We start from the raw sequence: 27,634 nt of genomic DNA on the forward strand, positions 1-27,634 counted from the left end.
TTCCGTGACACTTTTGTCAAAGTACTCTCACACCCACAAACCCAAATGTTTTCACAGCCCCCCCAGGAGGTTGGGAGGAAGAGAACTGACATCTCTATTTTTCATATGAGGACACTGAGGCCCACTGAGGCCCAGATGCTGTCAACTTTTGGATCCAGACTGGGGTCTCCCCCCGAAATGCGGCTCAAGGGACTTTTCATGGTTTAGGTCAGTGGTTCTCACACAGGAGCAACTTTGCCTCTCACGGGACATTTGGCAATGTTTGGGAACAGTTTCGGTTGTCACAACTGGGGGTTGCTACTGGCATCTAGTGGGTAGAGGCTGTTAAACATCCTACAACGCACGGAATGAGGCCCTCCTGTTCCACAACAAAGAGGCCCCGAGGCGGAGAACTCTGGTCCAGGGGCGCGAACACCAGGTGGCCCCTCGCTCTGAGCGCCCAGCATAGAGAGCTCCATGCACGGCGCTTCCGGAGCGGTGCGGGCCTCGCTCTCCACTCCACCTGCAGCATCCGTCACCTCTTCATAGGACACCGTGAGGCCAGTGATGCTCTCTGGGGAACAGATGGGGAGACTGGTGGTGGGGCGGGGAGAAGCTGAGCCACAAGAGACATAACACGGTCACAACAGAGGCCTCCGTGGATCCTCCTGGAGCCCTGGGGCCGGTGAGGTTTGTCTGAGACATTCCCAGCTTGGGTAAGGAATCCAGGCCATTGTACCACCAGCCCCCAACGCCAAGCGTCAGATGGGGGCTGCTCCAGGAGGGGTGTCTGTGTGTGATGTGTCTCTCTGGGCTGAGGGTGAGCCCTGGCAGCAGCTCCGTGGAGAACAGAGGCCTGACTTTCCTAGCCACTGTCTGCCGAGTGCCTCAGCTCTGCAGAGGCCCCAGGGCACCCACCAGACAGGACCTGAGCCCAGGTCCAGATTGGCTCCGGAGCCCAGCCACCGTGCCTCCCTCATTGGGACCTGGGGAGGAACCCTGGGTCTAACCCCAGAACTTAACCCCCCTGCAGGGTGTGAGTTCGCCCTTTCTCAGCCCCATAACTCACAAACTGGCCACACCAGGACACGCTTTGTGTAGACACTGGAGCTCTAAGATATTTTGATGAGTCGCCACCATACTGCACAAGCAGATTTCATATAAAACTCTGAATTTCTAGTTTTCTGTAGAACATTGGACATCCTGCAATGGTGGGCCACATTCCTGCTGGGCAGCTTCGGGGCTGGGGCTGGGCAGCTGGGGTACCCATCTTGCCACTCCTGTGCTGGATACGTGGCCCATGACCCTCGGTCACACATCTGTGTCAAGATTCTTACTCTCTATACTAGATACTGCTGGAGCCAACGTCTGGGCAAGCACTGGCTGTTTCTCCCCTTACCCAGTCCTCTCTGGCAGATGGACCAGTGGGTTTTGTCCATTTGTTGATCTTGAGGACTTTCCCTCTGCCAGTGTCCCACAGTGGCTTTTAAGGAAAATCTCAAAAATCACAGAGAAAGATTCTCAATGAAAACCAACAAGGAACAAATCAGCCCTTTGTTCCCAGACATCCCTGGCCCTCTGGCTGGCTCCGAGGCTGCAGGTACGATAGCCGGTCCCTGCTCGATCACACATCTCCCTCCCTCTCCAGATGGGCTTTGGTTTTCATGGGTGACTCCATTGTCAGGAGGCAGCCCGACCAAGGGACAAGGACGGTTGACAGGTTTCTGAGCGGGTTTGCGATCGCGCGAGGTAACAGCTTCATTACTCAGTGATGAGTGACCCATATTTCGTAACATGATTTCCCTGCTGTAACTCAAATTGAGTTCATGTTATTCTAATGATATCAGTTGACCTTGAGAATTAGACCAAGAAGCCTGGGGTTATTCTTCCAACTTCCACTGCAGATTCTTGTGATGTGTTTGGAAACACAATCTGCTCTGCATTGCCCTGAAGTGGGCAGGGGAAAAATAGAAAACAAAGATCCTGAGCTGCTCTGATTTGTAGAAAATGCATCTGGGCCATTTCAGATCATGGGGTGGGGGTGGGGTCCTTCAGATCATGGGGGGTTCTTTCTCTCGCAGTCCACCATGAGCAGCTGGCATTTTCCCTGCACCCGTGTACTGCCAGCTGGAGATCAAGACTGGGCCTCCTTTGCCCCTGCCTCTTAGAGAAGGTCGCTGGATCTGCCTGCTAGGATGAGCCCTCAGCTAGATCTTTTGGGGGCCTCTTGCCCTAGCCTCTCCCTGTCTTCCCTCCCCCATCTGGCCAGGTGAATCTTCCAAAACCAGAGTGGGTGTCCTGCCACTTCTCTGGCTCCTTTACTAGCTCCCCATTGCCTGCTGGTAAAGCCCAGACTCCTTATCTAGCATTCAAGGCCCTTAATTCCAGCTCATCCATCCAGCCCGGGTCCTTCCTGCCAGCACCACCCAGAAGCACAGGGCGCAGAATGTCCGTGTGCCTTGGTGTACCATGGTTTCCTACCTCTGTGCCTTTGCTCACCTGTCCTTTCCTCCCAGAGCACTCCTGGCCGCCTTGCTCATCGGATCTGGACAAATTCAAATCTTGCTCTTTTTGCATTTACTTGCTTTGAAATCTTTCTGGAGCTCTGACTCTGCTTTGGATATTTGGGATTAAGCTGGGGAAGAAAGAGAGACAGTAACTAAGAATGTAGATTTAAAAAATAATAATAACAATGAAATAGCCAACGTGATAAGCTTTGGAGGGACCAAATAATGTGAGTCCTGGAGCAGTTGGGGGGCTTCTGCACTGAAGGGGCTCAGGGAATGCCTGAGAACGAGGTTTGGGCTGAGACCAGAAAGATTAGAAAGGAGCAGCCCTGCAGACACATGAAGGAAAAGGGATCCAGCGTCTGGACCCCCAAGGAGGGAAGGGGCAAGGTTGTTACATAAGTAAGAGCAGACAGGGTGTTTCTGTGTCATACTGAGGCGGGAAGCTCTGGCCAGGGGGCACCTGTGTCTCTGAAGGCAGGCTGTGACCTTGGCAAGTTATCTATCTTCTCTGTGCCTCAGTTTCCTCATCTGTAAGATGGGGAGATGTTATAAGGAGTAATCCAGTTCAGATTTCTGTGTGTGCGTTTATTCACCTGAACAGTCAAGGAATATTTGCCTGTTTTGTGTAGGTTTTCATTTTTTCAAATTGTAACAGAATAAAATACAATTGGAGGCCAGTAAGCGCTAGTTCATAGAATGGAATGGGATGGAATCGGATGCGATGCAATGCAATGCAATAGAAGAGAATAGAATAGATAGCAAAGACGTGAGCCTCAGAAAAGCATAGCTGACTCCCCTTCCTTAGTCCCAGGCCCACTCACTGTCTAAATGGTGAGAGGGTGCAGGTCTTCCCTGGAATTTCCCCACAGGGGATGGGGGTTGGGGGTAAGGTCAGAACAACTGAAATGTGCCCCCTCTTCAGGGGACCATGGAGCCCCCACTTGGGGAGGCGGGGAGAGCAGCTGATCCAGGGCTGGTGGGGGTGCAATAAGCCAGGATACAATGTGGCTGCAGGCTTTGCCCTTGTGGAGCCTGAATGTGAAATGAAGCATAAGCATTCAGAGCTGGAACCCCCCACCCCGTCTCCCAAGGGCTCTGCTCTTTGGAAATAGCCCCTCTCCCGGCCCAGAGGAGGAGGAAGCAGCTGATGGGGATGGAGGAAGATACTCCGCCCGTCACGGGGAGAGATGAGCTATGAGCTGAGGCCCCTGGAGGGAGAGAGAACAGAGTCCACACGAGACAGCGATGAACCGGGAGAGACAGGAACACACACAGATGGAGAGACAAAGGGATGGGGCAGTGACTGGGAGTCACACAGAGAGAGGCAGACAGAGAGAGGCAGAGATAGACCAACAGAAACAAACTGAGAATGTAAGACCTACAGACACAGGAAGGGACAGACAGAGGGAAAGAACTGGAGACAGAGACAGACCTGGGGAGAGGAAGCCAAGGGGGAAATAAAATAAGAGGTCCAGTCTGCTTCCGAGGCACACTCAGCACCCCCCCACGCCAGCGTGCTTGCGTGGGCGCACACACAGATGGCACCCCATTCCTGTCCTCCGCACCCAGGATCACCTCCCTCCTTTCATGTCCTCCTTTGTGCTATTTGCATTTGAAACCGATGTGCTGGGAGGCTGGGGAGCACGTGCAGTCTCCTTAAAGCAGCTTTGCATTTCTTAGTTTGATTTCAGCAAACGACAGGAACTTGGGTCCCAGAGTCTTTCCATTCGCCCCCGCCCCCGCCCCCGAGGCCTTGGCTGGGTTTGCGTGTGACTGCGTGGCTGGGGCAGTCCTGGGCAGGGAGGCCCCGGGGGCCACCGTTTCTCTCCGTGTTCCAGCTCCTGGAATTATTGCGGCAGATTTAGCCTGAGGCGGGTTCCATGGGAGCCCAGCACCTGGGGTATCACAGTGAGGCTTGGCCAGAGGAGGTACATGGAGTCTCTCTAAGCTCAAACCTTGGAATGGGCCCTTTCTTCCTGCTTTCTTGAGATTGGGTGGCCTGGGCCCTGCTGTGACCCCTTACTCACCCCCACCCTGATCCCTGATGACCTCACCTGTGGCACTGGGATGCAGGGGGCGTGGTGTGGGGGGAGGTCGTGGCGTGCACTTTGCTGGCTCTGGGCTGACCCCTGTGCAAGGCTCAGAAATGTCAGATCTGAGGGAAATCAGACCCCAGTGGTGAGGGCCAGTTTGGATGAGTCCTCACTCTACGCACAGTGCTCGGCGTGTATCATTTTATTTACTCCACGACCTCGTGAGATCCCCGTTTTACAGATGCAAAAGCTGAGGTTCAGAAAGATGGAGTCACTTACCCAAAGTTCCCTTACTCTGATTCTAAAACCTATATTCCTAAACCATCTGTGTTGAAACGATTTTTGTTTCTTTTTTTTTTAAGTTTATTTTTATTTTTGAGACAGAGAAAGAAAGCATGAGTAGGAGAGGGGCAAAGAGGGGATGGGGGTGAGAGAGAGAGAGAGAGAGAGAAAGAGAGGGAGGGAGGGAGAGAGAGAGAGAGAGAGAGAGAGAGAGAGAGAGAGAGAGAATCCCAAGCAGGCTCCATGCTGTCAGTGCAGAGCCTGATGAGGGGCTTGAACTCACCAACCATAAGATCATGACACAAGCTGAAATCAAAAGGCAGATGCTTAATCAACTGAGCCACCCAGGTGCCCCTGAGGTTTGTTTACATTGGGAGTGTCTTCCCGAGGTGAATATGGGCCAGGAGACCTGCGAGCCCGTTGTCAGAGGGCAGCACCAGCTCATGTCTCCGGCTGTCTCCCGCTACGGCCTGTTTGTGAACAGTATGCTTTTCCAAAGTGTGTTCATGGCTGTGACCTTCTGTGATCCCCCTGAAGTGCCTGTGGAGGAGGTCGGGGCAATCCATTTGAAAGACGGGGAGACTGAGGCCCAGAAAGGGCTGCCCTCTGAGTGGAAGGAAACGTCTGAGCCTGAAAAGAAACTTCTGTGTCCAAAGCCCTGAGAAATATTTTCCTTGGTGCTGCGGCAGCTCTCTGCCCAACAAAAACCCTTGTTGGTGTTTTGTTCTGTTTTAGGAACATATTTTTAAGAAATCTCTTCTAGATCACGGCCAGCTGCAGGTCTCCACAGTGGTGGTGTGCGGGCTGCATTTGGACTGAAGTTCAGCTCATTTCCTCTTCCTGGTAGGCCGCCGGCTCCATGAAGGCAGGAAACCTGTGTCCTGTGCAACACATTTTCGCCCCTGGGCTTCGTGCAGCCTGTCCTCTGTAGGAATCTGCCCGCCACCCCTCCCGTCTCAACTAGTTCATCGCCTTTCCTGAGCCCCGATGTAACTGAGACCCCATAAAAACCTCCCCCATCATCCTGCTCTTTCCCTTCACATTGATGAGTTGGAAGTGGTATGTGTATGATCATTTGTTCAGTATTTGGCTCTCTTGCCAAAGCACAGCCTGGGGAGGTCAGGGGCCCCAGTCTGTCCTCGCGTTGGAATCCCTGTATGGGGTCGGGCCATTGTCGATGCTCAGTAAGGACTCACTGGCCTGATGAGCTACAGTCCCTCCATCCAGACCCGCGAGCAGAGGTGGCTAGCATGGAGGTGGGGGAGGGGAATTGGGGAGCCATGTGTCAGAACACCGTGGAGGACAGCGAGCATAGTTCTGGAAAGAAAATTTGCAGACTTCTAGTTGTGGTATCATTTTTAAGGAAGGAAATAAAGGTATTAGGGGAACTAACTGTAGCTCTTCATTCTCCACTTCAGTCTTATCTAGATCTTGTCCCCCACACTCAATCCTGGCCCAGCTCTAGAGTGTTCTACTTCATAAAGACCATGGTCAGAGACACCCTTCAATCCTGTCCTCTGTCTCTTAGGATAAAATCCAGGCTCTCACTGTGCCTGGACGCTCCAAGATCTGTCCCTGACCCCACTGACAACCTCCAACCTCTTTTTTTTTAAGTTTTTGTTTTAATTCCAGTTAGCCAACATACAGTGTAATATTAGTTTCAGGTGTGCAGTTTAGGGATTCAACACTTCCATACAATACGAGGTGCTCATCACAAGGCGCCCCTTAATCTCCACCGCCTGTTTCCCCTTCCCTCCCCACCTCCCATCTGGTAACCATCAGTGTGTCCTCTATAGTTAAAAGTCTGTTCCGTGGTTTCTCTCTCCCTCTCTCTCTTTTCCCCCTTTGCTCATTTGTTCTGTTTCTTAAATTCCACATATAAGTGAAATCATATGTATCTGTCTTTCTCTGACTTATTTCACTTAGCGTAATACTCTCTAGCTCCATCTGCATTGTTGCAAATGACAAGATTTTATTCTTTTTATGGCAAAATCATATTCCCTGGTAAATATACACCACATCTGCTTTATCCATTCATCTATCTATGGACACTTGGGCTGTTTCCGTAATTTGGCTGGTGTAGATAAGGCTACTATAAACATTGGGGTGAGTGTATCCCTTTGAAGTAGTATTTTTCCATTCTTTGGGTAAATACCTAGTAGTTAAATTGCTGGATCATGGGACAGTTCAATTTTTAACTTTTTGAAGAATCTCCATACTGTTTTCCCCAGTGGCTGCACCAGTTTGCGTTCCCAACAGTGCTCGTGGGATCCTCTTTCCATCCATCCTTGCCTACACCTGTTGTTTCTTGTGCTGTTGATTTTAGCCATTCTGACAGGTGTGAGCTGATATCTCATTGTGGTTTTGATTTGCATTTCCCTGATGGTAAGTGATGTTGGACACCTTTTAATGTGCCAGAGATACCCTCTTACAGCCTACCCATGGCACTCTAGCCAAAGGAGTCTGCTTTCTGTTCTTCAAATATGCAAAGCTCGTTCCTGCCTCAGGGCCTTTACACCTGCTGTTCCTTCTGCCCCAGGTCTTTGATTGGATGCTCCTTATAACTTAGGTGTTAGTCACCTCTCACTTCTGACCACTCTAAGTAGAGTAGCCTCTACCCCATTCCCACCACACATCCCTCCACCCTGTCTCCCATTTATTGTTTATGCTGTTCTCTGGAACTTGGCTTATTTGCTTCCTTACTTATTTACTTGTTCATTGCCTGTTTCTCTCCCATGAGACTATAAGCACCATGAAGGCAGGCCTCAACCTGTGCTGCTCACTGCTGCATGCCTGGAGCCTAGAAAAATGTCTGGCACATCGTAGGTGCTCCAAGGACATTTGTAGGAGGAGAATAAATGAGTGAATAAGATCTGATACGAAGAGCCCATGTCAGATAGCAAAGTGGGGGCAGGTTTGACACATCTGCTCTCTTGTGAGTGGAAACGGGAGCGTCTCTCTCTTTCACTGGGCATCCCCCTTCATGCTTCTCTTGTCACCTGGGAGAGATGAGTCCCACAAGACACGGCAATCAGGGGCTACGACCCACTCAGTCCAAACGTACAAGGTCAGGCACAGAGTGGATGTCTGAGCTGAGGGCCCCGCTGCCTGGCTACCTGGCAAGGTCTCTCCCGAAGGAGCCCTTTTGGGACACTGGCTCTCTGTGGCCTTCGGCAGGCCTCTCACTGGAGTGACCTGGGCCACTCTCAAAGTGCGCTCCTTCGCGAGGATTCTGGAGCCCCAGATGGGCATCGAACCCGGGCTCGGGCAGTCCTGGGCCTCGTGAGCGCCTGTCACTACAGACAGTCACCCAGCAAGCTGTGACACCTGCTCGAGGTGAGGTCCTCCACAGAGTGAAGGTGGAAGGGCAGGATTCCTGCCCTCGAGGAGCAGTTACAAAACAACACTGGCCAATGTGTCTTCGAGAACATGAACCGGAGAAGTAGACATTGAGATGTGCACAGTGACAGGTGACTTTTTTTGCTCACCTACATACTATAATGTAAGCATGCATTGTTCATGTTATCTGAAAAAGATTGTTAGAATTTTTTAATGTTTATTTAATTTTTGAGAGAAAGAGTAGGGGAGGGTCAGAAAGAGGGAGAGAGAGAGAAACCCAAGCAGGTTCCACAGCACAGAGCCTGGCATGGGGCTCGAACTCACCAAATGTGACATCATGACCTGAGCCAAAATTAAGAGTCAGATGTTTAATTGATTAGCCACCCAGGTGCCCCAAGGTTTTGTTTGTTTTAATATCGCACAGCCTGTGGTCCAGGGCAGTGTATGTCTCCTCCCGAAAGGCTGGCCCAACCCCGCATACTGTGAACCAAGAGTTCAGAGGATGGGGACCTAGATGGGTGGCAGGGGCCCAGGAAGGTTTGGGGGTGCATGGGCTCAGGGCAGGCTTGGAAGGGGAAGGAGGCTTTGGATAGAGTGGGAAGAGAGTGTCAGGAGGGTGGAAAGAGTCATGGGTTACGTGTCTGTGTCCGGACTCAGGGTAAACACCATGCTGATCAGAGCCGGAGGCTGGGGCCGGGTAAGGCTGGGCCACATGTTTTCCCTTGTCTGCACATCAGCCGAGTTTTTATTTGCCTGAATTTTCCACTGAGTGGTGAGCATCTTGGGGAAAGAAACTGGTTTTGACATTGAACCCTTAGTGCAAGGCACAGAGTAGGACTGATAACATGTCTTGCAGAGATGAATGAAAAATAACAAGCAAAGAGCTGATTCCCATTGAACAGCTGGTTAGCAGCTGCTTACTGACGGAGATCAACCAGTGCCACTGTATCCTGACCCAGTTGTGAGGAAAGGTGCAGCCGGGCACCTGGTTTGATGGAAGTGATGAGACATTTTGGCATCTAGTCTGGCTGGTCCTCATGATGCCAAAACAATCAGTCATTTCATCCGAGAAAGAAAACAGAATGGCCAAGTCCGTTTGCAGGGCTGTGTGGACTGAACAATGGGTCATCCGTTCTCCTCTGCTGCCTTCCGGCCGTGGTGTCACACACACAGCACAGGCCAGGTGAGTGCATTATGCCACCACATTTTCTCCAGGGGGAATGGAGAGTGGCTCTCCCAAGAGAACCAGGGTTGGGCTGCATGGTGCCTGACGGAACCCCTGACATCTTTCCAGAAATTCTGAAATTCTCCCTGTGGCATCTGTAGCATCAGCCCGCCTTACAGGTCAGGAGCCCAGGATGAGAGTGGTCCATCGGTCCAGTGGAGACGTGAGTTGCCTCCTCTGACTCGAAGTTCCAGGTCTGTCCATCACAACCCTTGTCATGGGGACCAAAGATGTAAAAGGATGACCTGTTTAGATGTTAGGCTAAAATGATGGGACACGTCTGAATACCCAATCAATCTGTCCCTGACTCGAGTCCTCAGATGTCTTCTGTGTTTATACGTGTGCATATTCATGTGGTGGGGAGTAAATAGTTTGGGGCCTGACCACACGGCTTGGAATCCTAGCTCAACCATTTAGAAGCTGTGTGGCCAGGGGAAATTTACCTAGTGTCCCTGTGCTTTAGTTCCCTAACATGTAGAAAGGGACTAATCTTAGGCTATGCAATAAATTATTGTTGGGATTCAATGAAACAAGCCACACAGTGCTGCCTGAGGGAAGCTCTCCATGCTGGTGGCTCTGACCAGGCCCCGGACATGCATGCGGGATGCAGCACCAGAGTTGTCTCTCTGCAGAGAACAGCACTCAGCGGGGCGGGGGAGGAGCGGGGGGGGGGGGGACTCACATGTGTGATGAGCCCTCTCCAGGCCTCTGTGCGTGTGGTCACAGGCGCTGGCAGCCATGCCGGTGAGGATGCTTGAAAGTATTGGTTATAGTGATTACGACGGGATTTGGGGATGCCGTGCATAGTGTCTCCAACCTGCAGGAACAATGACCTGAAATATGGAAAGAGTGGCAGGTAGAGACAGAAATGGGTTCACAGATTGGCTGAAAACAAGACATTGTAGAAAATGGTTATTGTTTTATTCACTCCCTCAGACGTATACTTAACAAGCTCTACACGGGAGTTGCCACGTGACAGACACATCATAAATGCCAGGACATCAGGGGAAGCTCATCGTCTGAAAGGAGAGAAAGGCATTTAGCATTTAAGTAGCCTTCAGTGGGGTGAGTGCAATGTGGAGGTTTCTCTGGAGAGGATGGGTGTTCAATCCAGTGTGTGCGTGTGTGTGTGTGTGTGTGTGTGTGTGTGTGTGTGTGTGTGTGTAATGGCAAGGTAGGGCTTCCTGGAGGAGGGGGCATCTGGACCGGGTATTAAGAGCAAGTAGGACTTTCCCAGGGTGCAGGAGGAAGGGTACTGGCAAAAAACCAAACAGAGAGCCCAGTATCAGTGGAGGCTCTGGGACTAAGGACAATGGGACAAGGGTCCTGCATGTGCAGGTGTGTGCAGTGGGACGAGTGAGGGGGGCTTAGGGCTGGGGACCCCACTAGGGGACCTTGTGAATCTCAGTGAGGGCTTTGGACTGTGTCGTAGACAACGGGGAACCTTACTAGCTACAAGCAGACCCACCTGGCCAGATGTATATTTTGATAGATTGATATATTTTGAGAGCTATGGTCTGTGCTGGGTGACAGAGAGTGGGAGTGGGGAAATGAGACTAGAGGGAACAGTAAAGGTCATCAGAGGCTGTGGCCACCATCCAGGGAACAGTGGTCGGTGGCTGGAACCAAGGACGTGCCAGCAGAATGACTAGAAGGGAGGAAGGAATAGACTGGGGACAGGAAAGGTACTATGGTGCTCAATTATTGGATGTACCAAGGGAAAGTTAAGGACAGCCTGGGGATCTACTGGACAGAGGAGCCACCAGTGAAGACCTTGTACACAGGGAAGGAGTAGGCTATGAGTCCTTGTGTATCATCCAATGGCATATACCCAGTGGATGACTGAGCTATGAGGCTGAAGCAATAGACCTGGGCTGATCATATGGACCTGGGAGTCTTCGCAGAAATAGAGAAACCAGGGGGCATGGTGACTGAGACAGTCAGCTAAGCACAGAACCATGGGGCAGAGGAAAAGGGAAGAGGAGCCTAAGAGGGAGGAGCATCAGGTACGGTGGGTGGGGAGCAAGAAGAGTGCGGTGCTATGGAAGCCAGGGAAAGTGTGGATGAGTCAGAATATGCTACGTTCTACTCCAGTAACAAACAGCCCCCGAGTCTCAGCGCTTTCCACAGCAGAGGTTTACAGCACAGACTACATAACCATCTCAGGTCAGCTACCACCCTCTGCCAGGACCCCGGCTGACGGGGAAGCCTGACCCTCACACCTCACCAGTCTCATAGCAGAGGTAAAAGGGGACATTGCAACCAGGCACCACCTCCTGAAACTTTCACTCGAAACTGACAGATACCACCTTGCTCACATTTCCTTGGCCAAAGCCAGATCCAGGCCAAGCCTGAGGTCAACAGGCCGGGCAGTAAAATCCTCCCTGGAAAGAAGGTGCAGGTATACTGAACAATTATGCTCCTGACCACAGGTGATAGAGATTCCAGAAGAAAGGAGAGACCAACAGCTTGAAACAGTAAAGAGAACCAGGATGATAAGGTCTGAAGAGGACCATCGAGATCTGGCAGTTAGTGGATGTCCACTGTCCTCCCCACGGCGGGGACAGGCGAGCAGCCAGGACAAAGGCAGCAAGTGTCAAGTGTTTCTGAGAAATCTGCAATGTGGAGAAGGGTGGTAACCAGAAAGAAATGGGGAACAAGGGAGAGGTAGTTCACTGATTTTGCCAATTCTGTGTTTTCTCTTTTTTTTTTTTAATTTATTTTTGATACAGAGAGAGACAGAGCATGAGAGGGGGAGGGGCAGAGAGAGAAAGAGACACAGAACCGGAAGCAGGCTCCAGGCTCTGAGCTAGCTGTCAGCACAGAGCCCGACGCGGGGCTCGAACCCACGAACGTGAGATCTGACCTGAGCCGAAGTCGGAGACTTAACCGACTGAGCCACGCGCCCCTGTGTTTTCTCTTAAACTGGACGCATGCATGTGGCGGATTGCAAAAGTGGCCACAGATTCTTGCCGGTTTTGTATGCACACCCTTCCAAAATGTAGCTCTTTCCACAAGACAAGACCCTTTCTCTGTCTCTCCAATCAGGCTGGCCCTGTGGCTTCAGTCATCCGTGAGACAGGGGCAGACCTGACACAGGGACAGGAGAAGGACTGGCCTCTCTCTGCTCTTGGAACCCTGAGGCAGCCTGTGCACAAGCCTGGGCTAGCCTGCTGCGTGATGAAAGAGCCGCGGTCCAGCTGCCCCCTTCTCTACCCCCCCATCGCCCCGGTCACCGGCCGGCCAACCTCCAGGAGCCGAGCCGCCCTGCTGATCGGCAGCTGACCACAGATGCACAGGGAGCCCAGCCAAGATCAGAAGACCTGCCGTGCTGAATCCAGCCCAGAATGCCAACTTATGGAATCGTGAGCTAAATGTATGGTTGTTTGAAGCCACTAAGTTTTGGGGTGGCTTGTTACACACACACACACAAAGCTAAATATAATGAGATTTATAGCAATGAGCAGATTCTCTGTAGGTCTGTACTGGAGGCCTGAGTTCATGAGATATTCCTCTTGGGATGTCTGTGATTGTAATTACTTTAGGGCAGGAATTAAGTGTTATTTATTTCTGTTTCTTTAGCCCCTAAACTGGGGCTTGGCATGGAGTAGGTGCTTATTAAGTGTTGAAAGACTGAGTGAATTCACTGTTTACAAACATACCACCAGACTGTGGGCTTTGGGTGATAATGCTGAGATTCATGGATTGTAACAGTGGACCACTCTGGCGTGGGATATGGACAGTTGGGGAGGTTGTGCTTATGTGGGGGGAGGGCATATCTGGAAACTCTCCAAATGTTCTGCTCAGTTCTGCTGGGAACCTAAACCTTCTCTTTAAAATGTTTATTAATCAGACTTACACACATGTACACACACACACCACACACACAGAGATACACACATGCATACACACACCACACACATCCATACATCACACACACAACACACACATGCACATAAATGCACATACAATGCACATCCACACATGCATACATACACACATACATACAAACCACATACACACACAACACATATATACATATATATACACACATAACACACATACACACATACACACACACACGATACAACACACACATGTACACACAACATGCACACACAACACAACACACCAGAACTTCCGGCTGAGTTTTGGGGGCCAGGTGAGGTATGTGACTGGCTGAGGTTCCATATTGTTTATGGGGAAAGACAGGATCAGACCCAGGTCTTCCCCATCAGCCCCCATCTCCATCCCCATGTGTAACTTCTGTCCAGCCCTCTCTACAGGGGGACCAAGGTGGCATGCCGTCATGTTGAAGAGAAGATGGATATGAATATTTCATGTTCTCTCCTTCTTGTCGAAATCCACAATATCGCTCTCCATTAGTCAGTGTCCTTCGGGCAGTCTGTTCGGGGTGCGGCATGCCTTTATGTAGTTAGTCCTTCATTTGGTCTCTGGCCTGCCTTTATGAACAGCCTCACTCTGAGACCCTTCAGAGCAGGGACATTCTGATGGTGAGCGGGCAGTCTCCTAACTTGGGTGACTTCTCATCAAGTTCATTGCTTTTACATTAAAATAATCATTTCAGCGGAGGCAGCTGGGGCTGAACGTTAGCTGCTTAATTGCACCCACCTTTTAGCCCTCTTCTCAGAGATTGATTCCAGAGATTTCTTAGCATAATACATGCCAGGGTCTGTAAAAGCAGAAAGTGGCGGCCCCCTTAACCAGAGCAGCAAAGCCAATTGATGCATTTCTCCTGTTAAATTTACTGGCTTTATTGAAAGGTCTTCTGGGAGTTGCTTGCTCATTAAATACACCAAATACAAAAATCTCTCTTAATACAGTATTATCTTGGTAATATAGACGACTTCCCCAAAGTGAGCTCAGACCGAGGGGATTGTCAAAGCTTATAGGAGGCCACGCTTGCAAAGATTGTGCCTCCCCTCCTAAGTAGATACTCTTCACCCTTGCGGTTTGGGGTGCTTTGTCTGCCTAATCTAGCCCAATGCTCCGTCCTCGCATTGCCTCCCCCCATCCCCTTGCCATCCAGGCCAGAGTATGCCCAAGGCACAATAACTCCCAGAACCACAGGGCATTTAATGTCAGATCTCCCTAATGACTTTTAGAAGTGAGAAGTGAAAAATGATTTAGAAATACGTGATCCTTTAGCAAGGAGGATGAATTTGGTGGTAGCAGTGGGGAAGGGGTCGGTGGCTGGCTCTTCGCCCCCCAGATGTGTGGGGATCCCAACCTTAGTGAACACGTGGAGTGTGCTATTTTGATTAGACCCTGCCCAGGAGTTCTGCTTCCAGAGGGACCCTCTGTCTCCCAGGCGGGCCCAACAGCAGGTGCACTGAGAGGGAGGGGCCTGTACTTGATGTGTGGTCTTCACCAAGTCACTTCGTAAGTTCTGACTGTCAGTTCCTTTCTGAGTAAAATCAGGTTAAAAAGGCCTTTCCCTCTTCACAAGTTTGGTTTAAAAAAAAAGATTCCATCACTTTCCTAAAAGGATATGGGTCAACTAATAGCACAGGAAGTGTCGGGTAATTTTAACAGAACAGAAATAGAAGGGAAAGCCCAGAGTGAAGGGGAGGAAGGGGGGCCTGCACATGCTTAGTCAGAGGAGGGCCGGGAGCATTATGGGATGCAGGAGCAAGAGGATGGGCGAACGCTGGCTTCCTGGACGCTCGCTGGTCTCTTCACTGAAGGGCAGACACCTCTGCCTGCCCGACCCCAACGTCCTCCCCTCCTCCCTCTTCCTTCTGGAACTCCAACTTGGCAGCAGGCCCTGTGCCCACCTGATCGGGGGCAGGGGTCTTAACTTCCATGGTGCCGAGGACCCCCCGGCACTCTGAGAATAATGCTTTTAAATTGCACAAAATACGCATTATTTTGTATAGACAGCCAAGTACACTGAAGTCAGTTACCACTAAAGTACTTGTATAACTTGCATGCTTCTCTGTTAGCACACTGCACAATGCTCACGGCGGGTGGAGTGACGACTGTCTTCCACAGTAGTGACACATCTTGTCATCTGCCACGGGGCACCCACGCCTTCTCATGGTGACACAGACACAGGACCTGCTCACACTCCTGTGATGTGTCGCCTACGTGTATAATTCAAGGGATGGTAGAGTTTAGGTAGAGGCGAGTAAAAATAAAAATGTCGTTTTTCTATCCTTGTTCACAGATTCCAGGAAATAAATCCTCCGTGTCCTGATATTGAGGTGCTGGTCGTGATGCTGACCTCAAGGGATGTCATGATATTAGAGAACAAACCTGACGCGATGTCTCATCTCGAAGGTCTGGCAAAATCTGTGCAAAATGCGAAGGTGGACTGCAGGTTAGGAGCACTGATCAGGGATAACCCAGAGTCTGATTCCTTGCCTCCCTTCGGAACCTGATCCTGACCATCCCCGCTGGGGCTCTCTGAGTTCCCATGCTCACTCACTGCGGGACCACAGGTGGCCCTGCCACCAACACCCACCACTCCAGACACGCAAGGACCTAACCGGATGTTCGCCTGTCCTCATGATAATTCTTCATGCCTTTTGTAAATCTGTCCGGAGTGAGGGGCAGCTGCCTGGAATGTAAGAGTTGATGGACACGGACCCCAGTGCACATCCACGCCCACCTATGACCAGATCAGTCTTTCCAGGAAACAGAAGGGGTGCCCCACGCTGTGAGCACCTCACGGTGTGGACGCACACGGTCGGCAATCCCAGTGATTCCCAAAGGTGCTGCTGAGGAGGCAACAGGCATGGATTCCGGTCTCGTCTCTGCTATTGTCATCCCATGTAAGCTGGAGTGCTTCCCCAAGCCCCCTGAGCTTCTCTCTTTCCATCGGTAGAATGGGCTCCCCATCTGCACCCTGCCACCTGCCTCTTAGACTATTAGGAGCATGGTTACAGTGGCTCTACCGCATACTTGCTGACAACCATGGTTTTCACTACTCAGTCTCTGCTTCCTCATCCATGAAATGGGCTCATGATGCATGTTCCTCAAGCGCCATTGCATGAATTGGAAAAATACTTGATACCTCATCCTCAATGTCTAGTGGACATCAAAAATGTAATCTGTCCTAAATGAAACTCTTGATATCCCCACTCCGCCTCCACCCTAGTCAAGTCCCTTCTCTGTTCCAGACCTTTCTGTGATTCCTGTCCCGCTTGGCACCCTGCAACAGCTTGCAAGTTCCTCTCTCCTCACTTACCATGTTCCCTGACTCCATTCACAGCCCCTCTAGCCACATTTTCCTGGAATTCACAGAGCCTACGCCTGCTCAGGGCCTTTGCACCTGCTGTCGCCCTTGCCTGCAGCATCCCTTGTTTATTTTTCTTCCTTGTGCTTATTGCTATCTGAAATTACAGTATTTATTTATTCACTAGTGTGAATAATGTGTTGGTGCCTGAAAATGTTTGTTGACTGTGAAAGGCATTTTGGCAAGAATTGAGAAGAATTGAATGAGAACTGGGGATTAGACCACATGAAGAAATCACTTAATTCAGTTGATTGTGATAATGGCATTGAGGTTAGGGTGAAAATCAAGAGGCTTTAACTATTAGACACAAGCTGAGGTATTTGTGGGTAAAGTGGAATCCCTGGGATTTTCTTTAGAATATTCCAGTTTAAGGGGCGTTTGGGTGGCTCAGTGAGTTGGGCATCTGACTGGCTCAGGTCATGATCTCATGGCTCATGAGTTCAAGCCCCGCGTTGGGCTCTGTGGTGACAGCTCAGAGCCTGGAGCCTGTTTCAGATTCTGCATCTCCCTCTCTCTCTGCCCCTCCCCCACTCACGCTCTGTCTCTCTCTCTCTCTCTCTCTCTCAAAACTAAATAAACATTACAAAAATTTTAAAGAATATTCCAGTTTAAGAAAAAAGTGGGAGCTGATGAAGCAAGACTGGCCAAATGTTGGTAACTGGTAAAATCAGAAAAGGATTGCATTTGGTTAATTATATCATTTTCTTTCTTTTGGGTGCGTCTGAACATTTCCATAATGAAGCATTAGACGTATCTACTAAACCCATTGGCAAGTGAACGAATAGTACATAAAACGCACTCAGCCCAGAGCCTAGCACGTAATACACACATACTATTAGCTCACAAAATTATCAATAAAAATAGATGAAGGGGCACACTCAGCTCGGAGGGAGGACTACATACAGATGTGATGATGCCTTTGAATCGGAGCCCTCTGATGGCCCCCATACACACTGGGGCCTGGGCAGAGCAGAGGGAGCGGCATCAGGGGCCTGTGGGCAGCTCACCCTCCACAGCTCCTGGAATGTTCTGGCCCTGCTGCCGTTTCCAGGCTCAGCCCCACACAGGGCTGAGCAGGCAGGCTTCGAGGGCAGAAAGCCGAGGAAGCTTTTATTTTATTATTTTTTAAAAATTATTTTAGGGGCGCCTGGGTGGCTCAGTCAGTTAAGCCTCCAACTTCAGCTCAGGTCAGATCTCACGTTCGTGGGTTCGAGCCCCGCGTCAGGCTCTGTGCTGACAGCTAGCTCAGAGCCTGGAGCCTGCTTCAGATTCTCCCTGTCTCTCTGACCCTCCCCTGTTCATGCACTCTCTCTCTCTCTCTCTCTCTCTCTGTATAAAAAATAAATAAAATATTAAACTGAACGGGGCTCACCCTGGGCAGGACAGGCAGGGATAGCCACGGAGGCGCGGGCCCCAGCAGCTCTGAGCGGAGGCAACCCCAAGCTCTGGAGTCAGGCACCCTGGGGAGGCCGGCACGCCATGTTTGTCTGTGGTCAGATGGTCAGAGCGAGCCCCAGCGGACTCTCAGTGACCCCAGGGAAGTCAGTGAAATAGGAGTACATCCAGCCACCTGGAATTTCTCCCAGGTCGGAGCCATAGGGGCAGGATTTGTGATCTGGGGTGGGGGGGACGCTGCTCCTGGGGGTGGCTGCCGCACAGCCCACACGGCTCAGGGCCACTTCTGCGTGGATGTGCTGTTTGGCAGTGCAGCACTGACGGTGCTCTGGGCGGGGATGCCGCTCGGCCACGGGTTAGCTCTGTGACCTCGGGCAAGCCACGTACCTTCTCCGAACCCGTCTCCTCACCTGGAGAATGGGACTCGTGACAGACCCACTTAGCAGGTGTTGTAGGAAGAAGGGAGGGAACGTGTGTGCCACACTGAGCTCAGTGCCCAGCCGGTGCTAGGAGCCCAATAGACAGTGGTTCTTTATTATTGTTGGTTTGGGGTGGGGACTTCGCAGTTATTTGTCAAACGCTCCCATTTGCTTGGCCTGCAGCCCATTGTGCCGTAGAGACCCCACATCCAGCCAGGTCTGGCCAGCCCATCCCGCCCGTGACCCGCGGCCGCCCCTCTTTGCTGAGAGGCATGGCTGGGTATTCTTCCACAGCAGTGCTGCTTTTGAGTACTTAATCCGGCTAGCGCTGGGTTAAGCACTTTCTGGGTGTGACCCTATTTGGTTCCCCTGACATGATGTAAAGCAGATATTTTGATTCCCTTCAGTTTAGAAATGGGGAAACGGAGGCTGCTGGAGGTGAGATAACTTTTCCTGGTAGAACCAAGACTTGACCCCGGAGTGTGAGTCGTCATCCGCTGGTTCTCTCTTCTGGGCTATGTTGTGGGGGTCAGTCCCGCAGAAGCACGGGGAGGTGAAAAGCGTGAAAGCCGCCCTGCTCCAGATCCGGAGCCACGCCCCTGGGAGGCGGGAAGAAGGACCTCCCCCGCCCAGTGGAAAATCACAAAATCCGGAGGTGCAGCAGCCCGGCTGCCAGCATAACTGGTTTGTGATTAGCATCCGGTGACATCTCCTCCTGGCACCCTAAGAGCGGTCTCACCATTGGCCTGACTGTGGCTTAGGACGTCCCTGTGAGAGTGTTAGCTGTTAGCCCCAAGCTCAGCTCCCAGTTCTGAAGCTTCTGAAGTCGGTAGGAGCCCCTGTGACCTGGCCAACGTTATTGGTTCGGAGGGTCCTTGTCCTCCAAGCCACACCTGTTAGAGCCCATCAACACGTGTTTGCCCGAGTGAGCAGGAAGCGGCATTCGGTGGAAGCCAGGAGGATTAATCTGGAGCCGCTGTAGCCACTTTGCATCCTGAGAGAGGAGCACACAAAAGCCCACAAAGGAAGGAGAGCGGAGGGATGGGAAGAAATCACCTGGGTCCTGATGATACAATTAGGCTCCTGGATCAAGCTGTATCTGAAGGCAAACTGGCCATGGACTTGTCCCTTAAGAAAAGCTAACCTATTACCCTGTTAGTTTAGTCACTTTGAGTTAAGGTTTTTGTCACTTGCAATGAAAGGAGTCCTAGCTGCTCCGACATATCTACCCCTTGGAAGTTTGAAAACCCATTTGACGGGGCCATGCGGAACCACTGTAGGTCTTTGAGCTGAAGAGGGCCGAGCACCGAGACTACTCCAGACAACGTCGGGGAAGACAGAGAGCAACCTGGCCCACACTCACCCCGACTTGGCTCTGCCGCCTTGTCTCTCTGCCCGTGGCCTCCATCTGCCGTGGAGAGTGATGCTCTGAGCCTCTACCCATTCTGGCACCGGTTCTCCTCACAAGCATCTGCTCTGAGAGAGACTGAGCTTCACATCAAAGTGCGGCGGCAGCTTTCCTTAAACAAAACAGCCCTTCCCCTCCTTGCTGCCTTGCAAAGGCAGGAAACCTCATTTAGTCACCTGCAAATGTCCTTTCGTGGTCCCATGTCATTATGGGATTGCTTTGATGGGGGGCCGGGCGGGGGTGGGGGAGACCCATTCCACGACTGCAATTAACTTGTTAGAGCCCGCGACGCCCGGCCCAGCCCCCTGCCTGCCTGGGTGTTTGATGGCTGTGATGAGAGGCTGGCCCACGGCGGCTAAGGAGGCGGCTAAGAGCTTAGCATTTGGCGTCAAGCTGTTGTCAGCTCATGCCACTTTTCCCATCCTGGTTCTCATCTGTAAAATGGGGCTGAGGATGTTCATGAAGAGGACTGCAGTCTGGCCTCTCTGTCGGCGGCTACTGTCCTTACTAGTGAAGACAGGCTTCCGCCCCGGGAATCCCAGAAGAACAACGTGGCCGATTTTGCCACCAAAATGGTCATGAAAAACTTCAGGCTCCTGGGCTGTGGGAGCCGTGTGCTGGGCTCCTGCCCTGCAAAGGGCTGTCCCCACTGCTGTGATGGGGAAGCAATCACAGAGCTGCTGCCCCAGTCGTGGGAGTGGCTGTCCCAAGCCTGGCCCCGCCCAGAACTTTCAACCCGTGGACTCAGGGGTTCTCGCACTTCGGGACTGGGAGGGTCCTTGGGATCTTCAGGGTCTGTCACTCACCCCTGCCTTGGAACACATGGGATTGAGCCCCACTGAGAGTTCAGTCCCTGTGAATACTGAAAATCTGGGGTGCTGGGGGTTGGTCTTCTGGTGGCTCCAGGAAAATCTTATTGTGCCTCTCTCCCATTGATTATCACCTCCTCCAGGCAGGTTCCTGACAGTGGAAGTTAAAGCTTGTCTGCTCCATAGAGGCTCTCTGCCAAGTGGAGGCAGCTTTTAGAGAACATGGGTCCTCTGTCCTTGCTACTGTATCTGGCTCTCTCAGCCCTTGGAAGAGATTTGGGGCAGGTGGCAGGGACGGATTTGAGTTTCAAAATCCCTGCCATGTCTTCAAGGCCTGCAGAATCTGGTCCCCAGCAGTCTCTGGGTTTTACCCTCACACCCAGCACAGTAGCCCTTCCAGTCCTGTTTTTCAGGTCCTTTGCACCAGGGCCTTTGCACATGCTGTTCCCTCCACCTGGAGCACCCTTCCCATCACTCTGGCTCCTTTCTATCTCAACGTCTCTTCCTAGGAGGACTTCCCTGGCGGGCCCTGCTCCCAGCCTGAAGCAGGGCCCTTTATCAGTGCTCTCAGCATCCTCCAGAGGTATTCCCTCTCTGGTCTGCTATCTCTTCTTACCTGGGATCATTTATCCCCTGCATCCCACCAGCTCCTGAGAGTAAGAGCCTCACAGTGGTGCTGGGTTCAGGATCCCTTGTTTTTAGGGTAGAACCTGGCCGAGTGTCTGGGTGCAGCATCCTGTCTCCTTAGCCCACAATGGCACCTAAGAATTAGCTCTCCAACTAGGCCCATGATAGAGTCTTAAACTAAGGCTCATTGGTAATGAGACTGCTCACAGAAGGCCTTCATGCCGGCCCCCTGCTCCAGAGCTCCTACCTTGGCAGCTGTGTGACAGAGTCCGCGCTTTTGCTAACGGGGGACCTGGCCCCTCACCTACGTGCTGGCCAGGCCCACCCTGCCTCTGGCCTCCCCGGGCATCCAGGCTGCGTGTGCTGTGTCCCAGGTAAGGGCTGGGTGCCCCGAACCGCACCGGCCTCACGGCCCCTCTGCCTCTCCACAAGGCTTGGGCTGGGACAAGCTCTGGGAAAACGTGTCTCTGAGCAGAAACCCCTCTCATTACAGAGACACCAATTGGCTCGGCCCCCGAAAGCCTTCAAGTTCAGGAACGTTAAGACTTAATTGCCTTATGGACACGGAAAGAATGGAAGGGCTTCTCCCGGGAGTGCTTTCTCTCCTCCCCTTTCTCTCTCCACCATTGGAGAATGACAGAGCTTGAGACTGATTAAAGGGGGCGGCGAGCCCCCTCTTGGGGGCTGTGACAGGTTCCACAAACACCGGGAGCTCGCACCCTCCCTGGTTCCGCTCTGCCTCCGCTGACTTCTCGGGCTTCTAACTGGGTTTTCTGGGGTGGAGAGAGTCAGGAAGAGGCGCCTGGGGCCAGGGACTTCTGCTGCGCCGGGAACCTGCCTCGGCCACTTCCCCAGCTCCTGTTCTTACCAGGGCACGCACATCTCGCAGGGTTTGGATTCTTGGTAAATTTGCACGTGAGGTCAGCGTGAAGAGTAAAGAGCGGCACAAAAATTCACTCTCCTGGTCTCTGCCGGCTCCCAGTGGAGCTCCCCGCCCTCCGCTCCCTTCCCTGCTCACCCCCTCGCTCTCCTCCTAACACCCCAGCTCACCCCACTTTGGGCCTTCACCCTTGCCCGGGTGAAGGGCAAACCCCAACTCCCAGAGTTTTGTGTGACTCCCTCCTTCCTGTCATCTGGACGCTGCTTCCCATGACACCGGGGACCCACCCTCTAGAACGCCCAGTACACCCTTCAGAGGGCACAGTCCTGGTTTCATTTCTTGGTGTATTTATCGGGTATCGGTCTCCCCTTGCTGAAACACGAGCTCCCGCAAGCTGGTCTGTCTGTCCACAGGGGCCCCGCGGTGCCTAGCGCCATGCCTGGTGCGTACATATTTGTAGAAAATTAGGACGCAACTTCTTCTTGACCCACAAACGCTCTTTCGGCCCTGCAGAAAGCCTCGCCTTGCCGGAAAGGCTCCCTCCTAGGACTTTGCTGTTGACAATGGTGCCTTCTTGAAGTCACCTCCATTTCCAAGCTTGGCCCAGTGGGGCCAGGATAACGAAGCTGCCTTAACATAAATAATTTGCTTCTGAGGTGTAAGAAATGGGGAATATTTTTAGAAGGCCTGCCCTCCTAGGGGAAGTAAATGACTTATGAAAACGGGATTTTTCAAAGTGGCCTTCAAGAGAAAAGGGAGCCGTGTGTGATGGCCAAAATGGAATTCTATGAATTAGTGCGACTCATTATTCTGGCCGTGCGCACACAGACACACACACGCACACACGCTCGCTCGCTCACGTTTCCTCCTGCCTTCCATTTCATGGTCTTAGCTCAAATCTGAAATAAAACCACCACAGCCCTCCTCCCCTGGCCCTCAGCGGCGGCCTGTCTGATTGGATGCCTCCCACAGCCCTGAAGACCAGAGCTTCAAGGAAGAATCTGTGGGGACACGCTGAGCCCTCGCTTCTTAAAGTGCGCGCCGTAAGTTACCTTGAAATGTTATATTTAAAAAAAAAGTATTTTAGGTTCAACAGACACTTGGGTTCCTGTTAACAACTCATTTAAGGAGAAAGTGGGGGGAAGGCATTCAGTTCAAGGCTCCTTTGACGCCGTGAACCTCCTTACTTTGAATCCTTACAGTGTGGACGGGATGAAAGATTTCGTGGAGACGCACATGGGTAAATGCGCAGGTGAGAAAGACGGATGTCCGTGACAACAGTCACGGCATCTTGGGATGGGCTTTGTCTGGCCAATAATGGGGAACAGACATTGGCGGGAGGGGGGAATGGGAGACCCAGAAAACCAAGGCACAAAAACCACTTTTGTGGCCATTGTGTTTCCACTGGACTCTTGATCTAGGGAAGACGTGCTGTTTGGAGAACTAATAAGGCGACCGGCCCCTTTGATGAGGCACGTTCTGAAAACCAAGCTCTGGAGGAGTCATCCGTTGCTGGCTCCCTGAGGCCGTCCTCCCCTTGTCTACAAAATCTGGCCTCCAAGGGGGCTTGGATGTGTCTTCTGCCCATCACTTCTGAAGCCCCAGACAACCAGCCCTGGGCTCTTTGTCTGGAAAAGTCGTGGTGGCTTCTCATGGTCCATAGGCTAAGATATGACTCCACACTCTCAGGCTAGCCACCAAGGTCTACCTTGGGTCAGCTCCGCTTGGCCTACTTAAGTCCCTACACCTGTTTCCAGCATAGCCATCACCTTCCTCATTCCACTGCACTCCCCGCCTCTCCTCGGAGAGTCACCTTCTCCTGTCATCTTTCCTCATCTTGTCCGAGGCCTACTCCTTCTGACAGACCCGACTCCTGGGTGCCTCCGAGACCAGCCCATCCTCACTCAACTCCTGCTGTGGGTTCTCACACACCGATCTATGTGCATTTGACTTACCTCACTGATTGATAGTCTAGCCTGCTCTTCCAGCTTCCCAGGACACCTGCCTTGTAGGGTGTCAGCGCATGACCCAGGGTGAACAAAGCACTGGCCTCTTCTAAACTGTGAGAAGTAGCAGGCTGTGGACCGGAGAGACGATATGGATTCACCTTCTCCCAGGGATCTCCCCTCCCTGAGGCTGGGGAGCAGGACTTACAAGGAATGGCCGCCATGTTGCCCTTACCATCAGCGTACACTCCAAAAACCTGGAGGACCACTGGTCCCTGGGGAAGCCCAAAATTCTCAGCTTCTCAATGCTGTTCCAACTCTTTCTACAGCAGCTCACTCAGTCAGTAAATAGTTGCTGAGTGCCCCATGATGTGCCAGGCATGGGGGATTTGATGGTGAACGTGCCAGACGTTGTCCCCATTCTCGTGGGACTTACAGTGAATCAAGCAGCACAAAAAGGACTGATTGTAGTTGTGGTAATGGCAGGCTGCTCTGAAGGCATCCGGAGACACACAAGCTGGTGGGGTCTGAGCTGGCTGCCTCACTATGGTGGCCGTGGGGAGCCCTGAAATGCCTCGATGGACCACCTGAGGGAAAGCTGAGTGCAGGGAGCCAATAGAAGGTCAGCTCTGACTGAAGGTCTTGGTGCGGCTGGTTCTCTGAGCACAGGTGAAGCATCTTCAGGCAGGGATGGCGCCCGCAGTTATGAATGTGGAGGGTGCCCGAGCAGGAATCAGCGGTGCCTCTGTTGAGGCCATAGCCAGAGCACATCTGATGCTCTCTGATGCTACCGAAGTGTCTTCTGCTCTTTAAAATGAGGGCCTTCTTTTCAACAGGCTCCCAGGTCCTGTGTCCTTGAAGGCCTCACTAACATCATCCTAGTGGCTAACAATCATTCCCTTACCAGTTCTATTTCACTCCCTTGACTTTTCTGCTAATTAAAGCTAGTGAGCTGTTATATATCATGGCTTCTTCTGCAAATATTCATCCACACAATCCCGTGATGAATTCCAGGGGAATTAGAATCACATCTAGTTCAGGGCGCCTGGGTGGCTCAGTTGGTTAAGCGTCTAACTTTGGCTCAGGTCATGATATCACAGTCAGTGGGTTCCAGCCCCCCATCGGGCTCTGTGCTGACATCTTGGAGCCTAAAGCCTGCTTCTGATTCTGTGTCTCCCTCTCTCTCTAACCCTCCCCTGATCAAGCTCTGTCTCTCCCTCTCTCAAAAATAAATAAATATTTTTAAAAGGAAAAATAAAGAATCATATCTAGTTCTTCTTTGGGTAGCAAATACCCTAGATGAGCGCATAAGCCAGGTGAAGCAAGTATCCGGCATGCATTCCACTACCTCTTGCTTATCCAGTGGCCATGTCAGACATTACTAATCAATCCCTGCACTCATTTCTGCTGTGCTTGGATAGGGTTTCAAAGCACCTTTGTTTTAAGAAGCATTCTTCCTGGCCACCCTCTGAAGGAGGTCACCCCTCCCCCCGTTGTTTTCTATGACTAAATCCATTCTTTTCTTCACAGTGCTTATCATACTAAGTAATTCTGTATTTTTAAAGACTTATTCAAGAGCGGTTTCCCCAACTAAGTCATAAGCTCCATGCAGTGGGATCATGTCTGTTTTTGCTCATCACAGGATCTCTGGGTTGAGCCAGTGTTGGTCACACAGGAAGAACTCAGTAAATATTTGCTGCAAATGGACTTAACGCTTTAGTCAATGAGTTAAGGAGAGAACCTGGGTCTCCTTGTCGACATCCCTGAGTGAGTCCGGGCTCTGCACTTTTCTAACCCAGTGTGCTGGGCCAGACCATTCATACCAGTGCCCAGAGCCGTTTGAGTGGGGCTCTCATCCTCCCACTCAGAGGTCCCAGCAGATCTGGGACAAAACCTGCACCTCTGAGCTTGGTGGCCACGGGGAGTTTTGTTTTGGACTTGAGAGCGATGCTTTACTTTGGAGCTGGTGGGCTCATGGTGGGCAGAGCTGCAGGACTCTCCCTCCCGGCTGGGTCCTGGGCAGCAGCCTCGGCAGCTCCGAGGAGCCTGTGGGGGTAGGGACCTCTTCTCCCAGGCGCTGGGCTCTGCGGCCGGAGGTGTGGACTTATCTCCAGCCCTTGACTAAGTAGGATGCGTAGGATGCGGCAGTGGCATTGTGCCCTCCCCCTTCACCACCTCCCACTGCGGGAATGGAGGGGGAAGGGCGCTGTGTGTGCCCCTTCATTGCTTCTACAGCTGGCGCCAGACGGCCCCCACCCTCCGGGGATCTGAGTCCAGAGAGCCTGTTTCTCTGCAGACTTGCCCTGCTCGGACCAGCGAAGCCTGCCTAATGCATCCTAGGGGACGCGGATGCCTTAGGCAAGGCGGCTCCCCGGACCGTGCTGAGGCTCCTGGCAGCAGGAATTTGTGTGTGTCTGGGGGGTGGGGGTGGGGGAATGGGGGCCTCAGGGGTGACCCCAGGCTCTGACTGGCGGTTCCCAATCCCAGAAAGGGGCAGGTTGTGGTGGGGTTGGCCTGGGCCCAGTGACTCTGGGAAGCCATGGAGATACTCCTGCTCCCCACCCCTCCACCTGCCTCCTGGCCCTCGGGAGGGGTGCAGGGCAGGGTCTTGTAGGAGTCCAGCCTTTCTCCTAGAACGACAGGTGTCATGACTCACCCTCCCAGGAGGCCTGTTGGCTGGGGGAATGGGTCCTTCCTGCAGAGACACCAAGCCCATTCCCCCTTGGCAGCCGGACACTGGAGTCCTGGGGGGTGGGGGACGAAGGAAGGCCTGGGAGCAGTGCTCAGGGTGCTTTCAGAGGCTTTCTCTGTCCCGGCTTCTAGTCCTCTCAGCAGAGCCGACTCCCTGAGCTGGAACCTCTACTTCCCCTCAAGGTCCAACTCAAATGTCACCGCCTCTGAGAGGCCTCCCTTGCTACCTCCTTGGGTTCCTACCCGCTTTCCATTATGGTGCATGTCCTCAGCCAAATAATTACTAATGATCATGACATTCTTCTCTTCGGTCTTCCTCTAGACTGAGAGCTCCATGTCATTTCTATCTGTCTTCCTCCCTGTCCCCTTCTTCCTAAAATGGTACCTGTGGTGACCAGTCCCCACGATGGCCCCCAGTGACAGTCAACTCCTGATCTTCGTGCCATTGTTCCCTGTCACACTGAATGAGGCGGAGCTGTGTGACCGCAGGACCTTGTCTCAGACTTCAAGACAAGAGCGTGGAGGGCACTGAAGTGTCCACCTCATTGTATTTTGGATTTTCTGCTCAGAGGACGCAGCCATGGCACCAGGATAGGCCCATGTTGGTGGGGCACTGAGGCTGCCTCCCCACAGTCAGACAGCCAGTGCCAGCTAGCACCTCTGTGATGAGCCAGCATGTCCCCTGGGCCTGCAAGCCTGCAGGTGACTGTTATCGTGACTGCCACCTCATGGGCGCTCCCGAGCCAGAACCTCCTGCCAAGCCGTCCCTCAGCTCCTGGCCGACAGACACTGGGGAGCTGGTCAGGGCCTCTTGTTATTGGGGGAAAATT

At 52.2% G+C, this 27,634-nt stretch overlaps 2 long non-coding RNA genes across 2 annotated transcripts; one reads left to right on the forward strand and one right to left on the reverse strand.

Annotated features, from left to right (window-relative positions):
* Positions 1–15,239: 15,239 nt before the first annotated feature.
* LOC115281168 lies at positions 15,240–18,538 on the reverse strand. Its single transcript, XR_003904137.1, has 2 exons — positions 18,412–18,538; positions 15,240–15,683 (listed from the first exon to the last, which is right to left on the reverse strand). It is a non-coding gene; the product is annotated as an uncharacterized LOC115281168 (long non-coding RNA).
* A 284-nt stretch (positions 18,539–18,822) lies between these two features.
* On the forward strand, positions 18,823–23,415 carry LOC115280674. The gene is made up of 3 exons (XR_003903886.1): positions 18,823–18,881; positions 23,140–23,210; positions 23,370–23,415. It is a non-coding gene; the product is annotated as an uncharacterized LOC115280674 (long non-coding RNA).
* Positions 23,416–27,634: the final 4,219 nt, after the last annotated feature.

This window comes from Suricata suricatta, chromosome 16 (genome assembly GCF_006229205.1).
Source record: "Suricata suricatta isolate VVHF042 chromosome 16, meerkat_22Aug2017_6uvM2_HiC, whole genome shotgun sequence".
NCBI lineage: Eukaryota > Metazoa > Chordata > Mammalia > Carnivora > Herpestidae > Suricata > Suricata suricatta.